Consider the following 9,185-nt stretch of genomic DNA (forward strand, 5'->3'; position numbering starts at 1 on the left):
GGATTGGACAGTCACTTCTCTGAAATGGGACAGGGTTTCCTGGTGGGGTTGGACTGGATGACCTCTAGGATTACTTTCAACTCTGGTATTACGGAGGAATGGGAGGAGGAGGAAGAGGAAGGAGGAGAATTGAGAAAGAGAAGGAGAAGAGTAGGAGCAGATTGGACAGGATCTGAAATGGGACAGGGTTTCCTGCTTGAGTAGTGGGTTGGACAGGATGACCTCGAGGGCTCCTTCCAACTCTGTTATTTAGAGGAATGGAAGGAGGAAGGAGGAGGAGAATTGAGAAAGAGAAGGAGAAGAGGAGGAGGCGATTGGAGAGTCACTTGTCTGAAATGGGACAGGGTTTCCTGGTGGGGTTAGACTGGATGACCTCTAGGGTTCCTTCCAACTCTGTTATTTGGAGGAATGGGGGAGGAGGAGAAAGAGGAAGGAGGAGAATTGAGAAAGAGAAGGAGAAGAGGAGGAGGAGATTGAGCAGTCACTTGTCTGAAATGGGACAGGGTTTCCTGCTTGAGCAGTGGGGTTGGACTGGATGACCTCTAGGGCTCCTTCCAACTCTGTTATTTGGAGGAATGGGGGAGGAGGAGGAAGAGGAAGGAGAAGGAGAATTGAGAAAGAGAAGGAGAAGAGGAGGAGGAGATTGGACAGTCACTTGTCCGAAATGGGACAGGGTTTCCTGGTTGAGCAGTGGGGTTGGACTGGATGACCTCTAGGGTTCCTTCCAACTCTGTTATTTGGAGAAATGGGGGAGGAAGGAGGAGGAGGAAGAAGAAGGAGGAGAATTGAGAAAGAGAAGAAGAAGAGGAGGAGGAGGAGATTGGACAGTCATTTGTCTGAAATGGGACAGGGTTTTCTGGTGGGGTTGGACTGGATGACCTCTAGGGTTCCTTCCAACTCTGTTATTTGGAGGAATGGGAGGAGGAGGAAGAGAAAGGAGGAGGAGAATTGAGAAAGAGAAGGAGAAGAAGAGGAAGAGGAGATTGAGCAGTCACTTGTCTGAAATGGGACAGGGTTTCCTGCTTGAGCAGTGGGGTTGGACTGGATGACCTCTAGGGTTCCTTCCAACTCTGTTATTTGGAGGAATGGGGGAGGAGGAGGAAGAGGAAGGAGGAGGAGAATTGAGAAAGAGAAGGAGAAGGAGAAGAAGAGGAGGAGGAGATTGGACAGTCACTTGTCTGAAATGGGACAGGGTTTCCTGGTGGGGTTGACTGGATGACCTCTAGGATTACTTTCAACTCTGGTAGTACGGAGGAATGGGAGGAGGAGGAAGAGGAAGGAGGAGAATTGAGAAGAAGAAGAAGAGGAGGAGGAGATTGGACAGGATCTGAAATGGGACAGGGTTTCCTGCTTGAGCAGTGGGGTTGGACTGGATGACCTCTACGGCTCCTTCCAACTCTGTTATTTGGAGGAATGGGGGAGGAAGGAGGAGGAGGAAGGAGGAGGAGAATTGAGAAAGAGAAGGAGAAGAGGAGGAGGAGGAGATTGGACAGTCATTTGTCTGAAATGGGACAGGGTTTTCTGGTGGGGTTGGACTGGATGACCTCTAGGGTTCCTTCCAACTCTGTTATTTGGAGGAATGGGAGGAGGAGGAAGAGAAAAGAGGAGGAGAATTGAGAAAGAGGAGGAGAAGAAGAGGAAGAGGAGATTGAGCAGTCACTTGTCTGAAATGGGACAGGGTTTCCTACTTGAGCAGTGGGGTTGGACTGGATGACCTCTAGGGTTCCTTCCAACTCTGTTATTTGGAGGAATGGGGGAGGAGGAGGAAGAGGAAGGAGAAGGAGAATTGAGAAAGAGAAGGAGAAGAAGAGGAAGAGGAGATTGAGCAGTCACTTGTCTGAAATGGGACAGGATTTCCTGCTTGAGCAGTGGGGTTGGACTGGATGACCTCTAGGGCTCCTTCCAACTCTGTTATTTGGAGGAATGGGAGGAGGAGGAAGAGAAAGGAGGAGGAGAATTGAGAAAGAGAAGGAGAAGGATAAGAAGAGGAGGAGGAGATTGGACAGTCATTTGTCTGAAATGGGACAGGGTTTTCTGGTGGGGTTGGACTGGATGACCTCTAGGGTTCCTTCCAACTCTGTTATTTGGAGGAATGGGAGGAGGAGGAAGAGAAAGGAGGAGGAGAATTGAGAAAGAGGAGGAGAAGAAGAGGAAGAGGAGATTGAGCAGTCATTTGTCTGAAATGGGACAGGGTTTCCTACTTGAGCAGTGGGGTTGGACTGGATGACCTCTAGGGTTCCTTCCAACTCTGTTATTTGGAGGAATGGGGGAGGAGGAGGAAGAGGAAGGAGGAGGAGAATTGAGAAAGAGAAGGAGAAGGAGAAGAAGAGGAGGAGGAGATTGGACAGTCACTTGTCTGAAATGGGACAGGGTTTCCTGGTGGGGTTGACTGGATGACCTCTAGGATTACTTTCAACTCTGGTATTACGGAGGAATGGGAGGAGGAGGAAGAGGAAGGAGGAGAATTGAGAAAGAGAAGGAGAAGAGTAGGAGCAGATTGGACAGGATCTGAAATGGGACAGGGTTTCCTGCTTGAGCAGTGGGTTGGACTGGATGACCTCGAGGGCTCCTTCCAACTCTGTTATTTGGAGGAATGGAAGGAGGAAGGAGGAGGAGAATTGAGAAAGAGGAGAAGAGGAGGAGGAGGAGGAGGAGATTGGACAGTGACTTGTGTGAAATGGGACAGGGTTTCCTGCTTGAGCAGTGGGGTTGGACTGGATGACCTCTAGGGTTTCTTCTAACTCTTGTTATTCTATTCTATTCTATTCTATTTCTATCCACTGCTTCTAGCCTCCGAAGCAGCTTTCCATACCTTTCGCAGATAGGAGAAAAAATGGTGGCTCCCACGTTTATCGCTCGTTCCTTTTGTTTCTGCCCCCCCGGACACACACAGGGGGCTTGTGCAGCTCCACTCAAACCAGCGGCTTCACCCCTGACACGAAGAGGAAGGCAGAAAGAGGACCGATTCATGGTCATTTGACTGCTCCGCTTGTGGCCTCCCACCGCCAGGCACCAAGGAGCATCATCCCCTCCATCCTCTTGACAAAGGGCTCCATTGTCGTATCTCGAGGACAATGTCGTGCGGCCGGAACCGCACTCTGCATTTCAGGGTTCGACCTTGAGGCTCACTTCCCACCCACCCCCGTTTGGGGATGGGGGGGGGTCTCCCCCCTTGGGAAAAAACCCCAAGCACAGGGTTGGATGCAATTCACTGCTGGACATTTAGAAAAGGTTGAAGTTGGGTGCAATGGACTCACAACCTCTGCACACCATTGCAGATTGTGTGCCTACCCATGTCTATTCCGGAGCTCACAATCTCAGCTCACAATCTCCAGGGACGTATCACCTCCTGCTTTGACTATAGGTAGTCCTCGACTTACGGCCACTTTTGAGCCGGAAAATTACGTTGCTGAGCAAGTTCAGTTAATTTTGAACCATTTTACGACCTTTCTTGACACCGTTGTTAAGTGAATCCCTGCAGTTTTTAAATTAGTCACACGGCTATTAAGTGAACCTGTCTTCCCCACTGATATTGCTATTTAGAACAGGGGGTCTCCAACCTTGGCAACTTCAACACTTGTGGACTTCAAATCGCAGAGATCTCTGGGAGTTGAAATCCACAAGTCTTAATAGAATTTTTTTTTATTTTTTTAAAGTTGTCAAGGTTGGAGACCCCTGATTTAGAGGGTCGCAAAAGGGAATCCTGGGACACTGCAACCGTCATAAATAGGAGTCAATTGTGCCAAGTGTCTCAATTTTGAACACGTGACCGTGGGAACGCTGCAACGGTCGTAAGTGTGAAAAACAGTCGTATGTTTTTTTTACTGCTTCGAATAATCACTAAATGCCTTGTTGTAAGTTGAGGACAGACTATAAAGGCAATCCCTGGGAATCGGTGCAAGTTGAGTCGGAGGGTCCTCAATTTAACGACCACAATTGGAACCAGAATTTTTTGTGTGTGTGCGGGGGGGGGGAGAGAGATGGGAGTGGAGGGACGGACGGACTTCGATTCCCAGAATTCTTAGCAAAGGCCCTTCAGACCGGAGAATTCTGGGAGTTGAAGTCCAAATACCTTCATGTGGCCAAGTTTGAGAGACAGAGAGAGATAAGAGTTTCAGACTCTCTTCTGGGAAATGCAGGAAATACTCGATTTACAACAGTTCATTTAGTGACCATTCAAAGTTACAAAGTTACTGAAAAAAAATGAGCGTTTTTCACACTTACAACTACTGAAGCACCCCCATGGCCATGTGATCAAAATTTGGACCATGGGCAATTGGCTCGTATTTATGACGGTCGCAGTGTCCTGGGGTCACATGATCCCCCTTTTGCGACCTTCGGACAGATAAAGTCAATGGGGAAGCCAGATTCATTTAATGACCACGTTACTAACTTAACAACTGTAAGGATCCGTTTAACAATTGTGGCACGAAAGATTATACAATGCGGCAAAATTTAACAACTGTCTCCCTTAGCAATAGAAATTTGGGGCTCAACTCTGGTCGTAAATCGAAGACTTCCTGTATTCCACATGGGACAGGAGACATCGTTCCAATATTAATATCACCAATCTCCTTCCACTTATGACTTTATGACTGTAACTTTGCTGCTGGCAATCCTTATGATTTATATTGATATATTGACCATCATTTGTGTTGTAAATGTTGTACCTTGACGAAGGTATCTTTTCTTTTATGTACACTGAGAGCATATATGCACCAAGACAAATTCCTTGTGTGTCCAATCACACTTGGCCAATAAAAAATTCTATTCTATTCTATTCTATTCTATTCTATTCTATTCTATTCTATTCTATTCTATTCTATTAAGAACAGCCAGCAGCATTGAAATCTGGATTTGAGGCCTGATTCTTGTTCTCACAACGCTCCTAAATGACAACACAGATTGCAAGTGCACAAAAGCCACCGAGATAAGCCAGAATCACAAGCCCTCCAGATGTGACCCTCCCTGGGGTGCACAGAGGCTCCAGCTGCTGCTCCCCCTCCCTGGGGAATCTGCCATTCCACCTTTTCACTTCGTTGACAGATTTTGTAAATTTTTACACAAAAAGAAAACACACACACACACACACACAGAAAAGAGACCCACAAAAGAGACTCACAGTCTTTCAGATGGGTAGACTTCAACTCCCAGAATTCCCCAGCCGGCAAAAATCAAGTCCCCTTACAGGTAGTCCTCAACTTATGATCGATCGGTTTGCAACCGTTTCAAGTTACGACAGAGACCCGAATGCTACTTACAATCATTTCAATGTACGGTATGACATTTTATATACAGGCAAATAACAATAAAGTTTATCTTATATTATCCAGATCTGGATGAATGCTTACACAAAGACACATGCAAGTAGATTCATATGACTGCTGTTCAGGGCACTTGGCCAGTGGCTCAATTTTATGGCAGGTTATTTTATCAAAAAAATTAAAAATTTATTATTTTATTAGTATTATTTTATGATGTTTTTTGCCAATTTTTTGTTAAAAATTGCCCATTGGAATACATTGATTCATTTAATGACCGCCACTAAAATAGTCCAGTCATATGGGTGCCTTGACTCATGATTTATGATGGAAATTCTGGGCTCTGATAGGGTTGTAAGTTGAGGACTATTTGTGATCACAGGGGAAACGTTCTTTTACTAGTGCATGAAGTTCTCAACTTACAGCAGTTCATTTAGTGACTTTTCAAAGTTACAACCACATTGGAAAAAGGGACTTATGACTGTTTTTCACACTTACAACCGTTGCAGCATCCCCACCTTCACATGATTCTGACAAGCCAAATCAATGGAGAAGCCAGGTTCACTTAATAACCTTGACAGTGATTCACTTAATGTCCGTGGCGAGCAAGTGAGTAGAATGGGGCAGAATTCCCTTAAGAAATTTCTCAATTTAGCAGCATAAATTTTGGGCTCAACTGTGGTTGTTAAGTCAATAATTCTGTCCCTATAAACATAAGAGCAAAACTTGAAAAAGCAACAATGGAAAATATAAATAATTCCTTGGTGGTCTCTTAATTCAGCCTAAGATTTGTCATGTGCTGCCCCCTGCTGGATTTAGGGTGTAAATTTTTACACAAAAAGAAAACACACACACACACACACACACAGAAAAGAGACCCACAAAAGAGACTCACAGTCTTTCAGATGGGTAGACTTCAACTCCCAGAATTCCCCAGCCGGCAAAAATCAAGTCCCCTTACAGGTAGTCCTCAACTTATGACCGATCGGTTTGCAACCGTTTCAAGTTACGACAGAGACCCGAATGCTACTTACAATCATTTCTATGTACGGTATGACATTTTATATACAGGCAAATAACAATAAAGTTTATCTTATCTTATCCAGATCTGGATGAATGCTTACACAAAGACACAAAGACACATGCAAGTAGATTCATATGACTGCTGTTCAGGGCACTTGGCCAGTGGCTCAATTTTATGGCAGGTTATTTTATCAAAAAAATTAAAAATTTATTATTTTATTAGTATTATTTTATGATGTTTTTTGCCAATTTTTTGACAAAAATTGCCCATTGGAATACATTGATTCATTTAATGACCGCCACTAAAATAGTCCAGTCATATGGGTGCCTTGACTCATGATTTATGATGGAAATTCTGGGCTCTGAAAGGGTTGTAAGTTGAGGACTATTTGTGATCACAGGGGAAACGTTCTTTTACTAGTGCATGAAGTTCTCAACTTACAGCAGTTCATTTAGTGACTTTTCAAAGTTACAACCACATTGGAAAAAGGGATTTATGACTGTTTTTCACACTTACAACCGTTGCAGCATCCCCACCTTCACATGATTCTGACAAGCCAAATCAATGGAGAAGCCAGGTTCACTTAATAACTTTGACAGTGATTCACTTAATGTCCGTGGCGAGCAAGGGAGTAGAATGGGGCAGAATTCCCTTAAGAAATTTCTCAATTAGCAGCATAAATTTTGGGCTCAACTGTGGTTGTTAAGTCAATAATTCTGCCCCTATAAACATAAGAGTAAAACTTGAAAAAGCAACAACGGAAAATATAAATAATTCCTTGGTGGTCTCTTAACTCAGCCTAAGATTTGTCATGTGCTGCCCCCTGCTGGACTTTGGGTGTAATTTTAGCACACATTGCTTATCTCAATTATTCTTAAACTAAATGTAACCTTCGCCTTACAACCATTTGTTAGGTGGGTGTTTGAAATTACAATGGCACTGAAAAAAGTGAATTATGACTGTTTCTCACACTTACGACCATTGCAGCATTCCCCGTGGTCATGTGATCCAAATTCAGCCACTTGGCAACTGACTCATATTTATGACCGTTGCACGGTCACTTGGTGACCTTCCGACAAGCAAAGTCCAGGGGGAAGCCAGATTCACTTAACAACTATGTGACTAACTCAAGAACTGCAGTGATTCACTTAACAACGATGGCAAGGAAAGGTCGTAATGGGGCAAAGCGCATTTAACAATTGTCTTGCTTAGCAGTGGAAGTTTTTGGACTCCATTGTGGTCCTAAGTCAATACCAGTCAATACTTCACCATCATCCCCTGATGCTAATGGACAGCCTTCCAAGAGTTCAAAATAGATCAGCCACTCACCTGGACCAGGCTAAGATTTTTAACAATGGATCAAACTGGGTTTCCAGAATTGAAGCTTTTTTTTTTTTTCAGATCCTGGAGAAAAAAAATAAAGGAAATTGTCAATCAAATTACTTTTCTGTTGAAAGAGGGTTGGACTGGATGACCTCAAGGGTCGTTCTCCTAGGCATACGATTTAGCTTCTACATCAGTGGTAGTCAACCTGGCCCCTACTGCCCACTAGTGGGCATTCCAGCTTTCATGGTGGGCGGTAGGGTTTTTTTCAAATTGTCAAATTATAAATTTTATAAAGTAAAAGTTACTTCCTTACTTTATAAATCATCATTACTGTGGAAGCGGTGGGCGGTTAGAAAATTTTACTACTAACAGAGATACAAAAATGGGCGGTAGGTATAAAAAGGTTGACTACCCCTATTCTACATCAACCCAATTGCCATCTTCTAGGTCATTTTATGACACAGTAAATAAAATATGTACATTACCAACCCATTCATATGCGTGCTCCCAAGTACTGGTAATCCTCGACCTACAACCATTTGCTTAATGATAGTTTGAAGTTAACAACTGTCCTGAGAAAAATGACTCACGACCATTGCAAACTTCCCGTGGTCACGTGTTCAACACGCTCGCCAACTGAACTCCATTCATCCAAGCAGTTCGTGAGAACGCAGCATGGGGAAGGGATGCGTGTCTGGTACCTGCTTGGCTGCTCGCAAACGCGGCTCTTTAGCGGAGGAAAGACACGTGATGACTCCGGAGAAGGCCGGGGACGCCCACGTTTTTCTTTCCCGCCGGGGACCACTCACCTCTCGGGACCTTCTAACCGGTTCAGACGACAAGCGAGCTCAGTCGGGGTTGGATTAGAAGCCGGCCCGCTTTAAACCCCGCCCGACACCCGATGCAGCGTTGGCTCGGATTGTTCACACCGGAGCCGGTTAGGAGAGCCTCGTGCACGCTTAACAGCGCACGTCTGAATGCAACCAGCCCTCCTCCCTCTGCCTCCTGGGTGGGCCAGGCAGTGACCACCCGCAGCAGCAGCTGCAGCCGTTGCAAGACCTGGAAGCGCCGCGGCTCCGGGTGCGCAATTGCGCGCACATCCAGGCCATGGAAACGGGGCCTCTGGAGCCCAGAGACGGCGTGCAGACCCACCGGGGAAGAGGGGGACAGCTTGGGACGCCCCCTCCGGAGGGAAAAGGGCCTGTCCCGGGACGAAAGAGCCGCCTCTGCTGCCCCCTGGAAGCGCGCAAAACGCGGCGCAGGGAAGGCTTGCAAAAAGTTTTTGCAGCGCGTGAGTCTGAGATGGTGATGGGTGTTTTGGGGAGGGGGCTTGGACTGAGCTCCGAAGCTTCCTTCCCTCCCCTCCTTCCCTCTTTTTCTTTTTTGTTTTTTCCTTCCCTCCGTCCTTCCTTCCCTTTGCTTTCTTTTCCTACCTTCCTCCCTCCCTCTGTCTTTCTTTCTTTCTCTTTCTTTCTTTCTTTCTTTCTTTCCAATCGCCTTTTCTTCTTCTCTTCTCCCCCCCTCTTTGCTCACCCTGAAAGTTTGCAAAGTTTTGCCCTTATAAAGCCTCGGCT

This window comes from Ahaetulla prasina, chromosome 4 (assembly GCF_028640845.1).
Source record: "Ahaetulla prasina isolate Xishuangbanna chromosome 4, ASM2864084v1, whole genome shotgun sequence".
In the NCBI taxonomy this organism is placed as follows: Eukaryota; Metazoa; Chordata; class Lepidosauria; order Squamata; family Colubridae; genus Ahaetulla; species Ahaetulla prasina.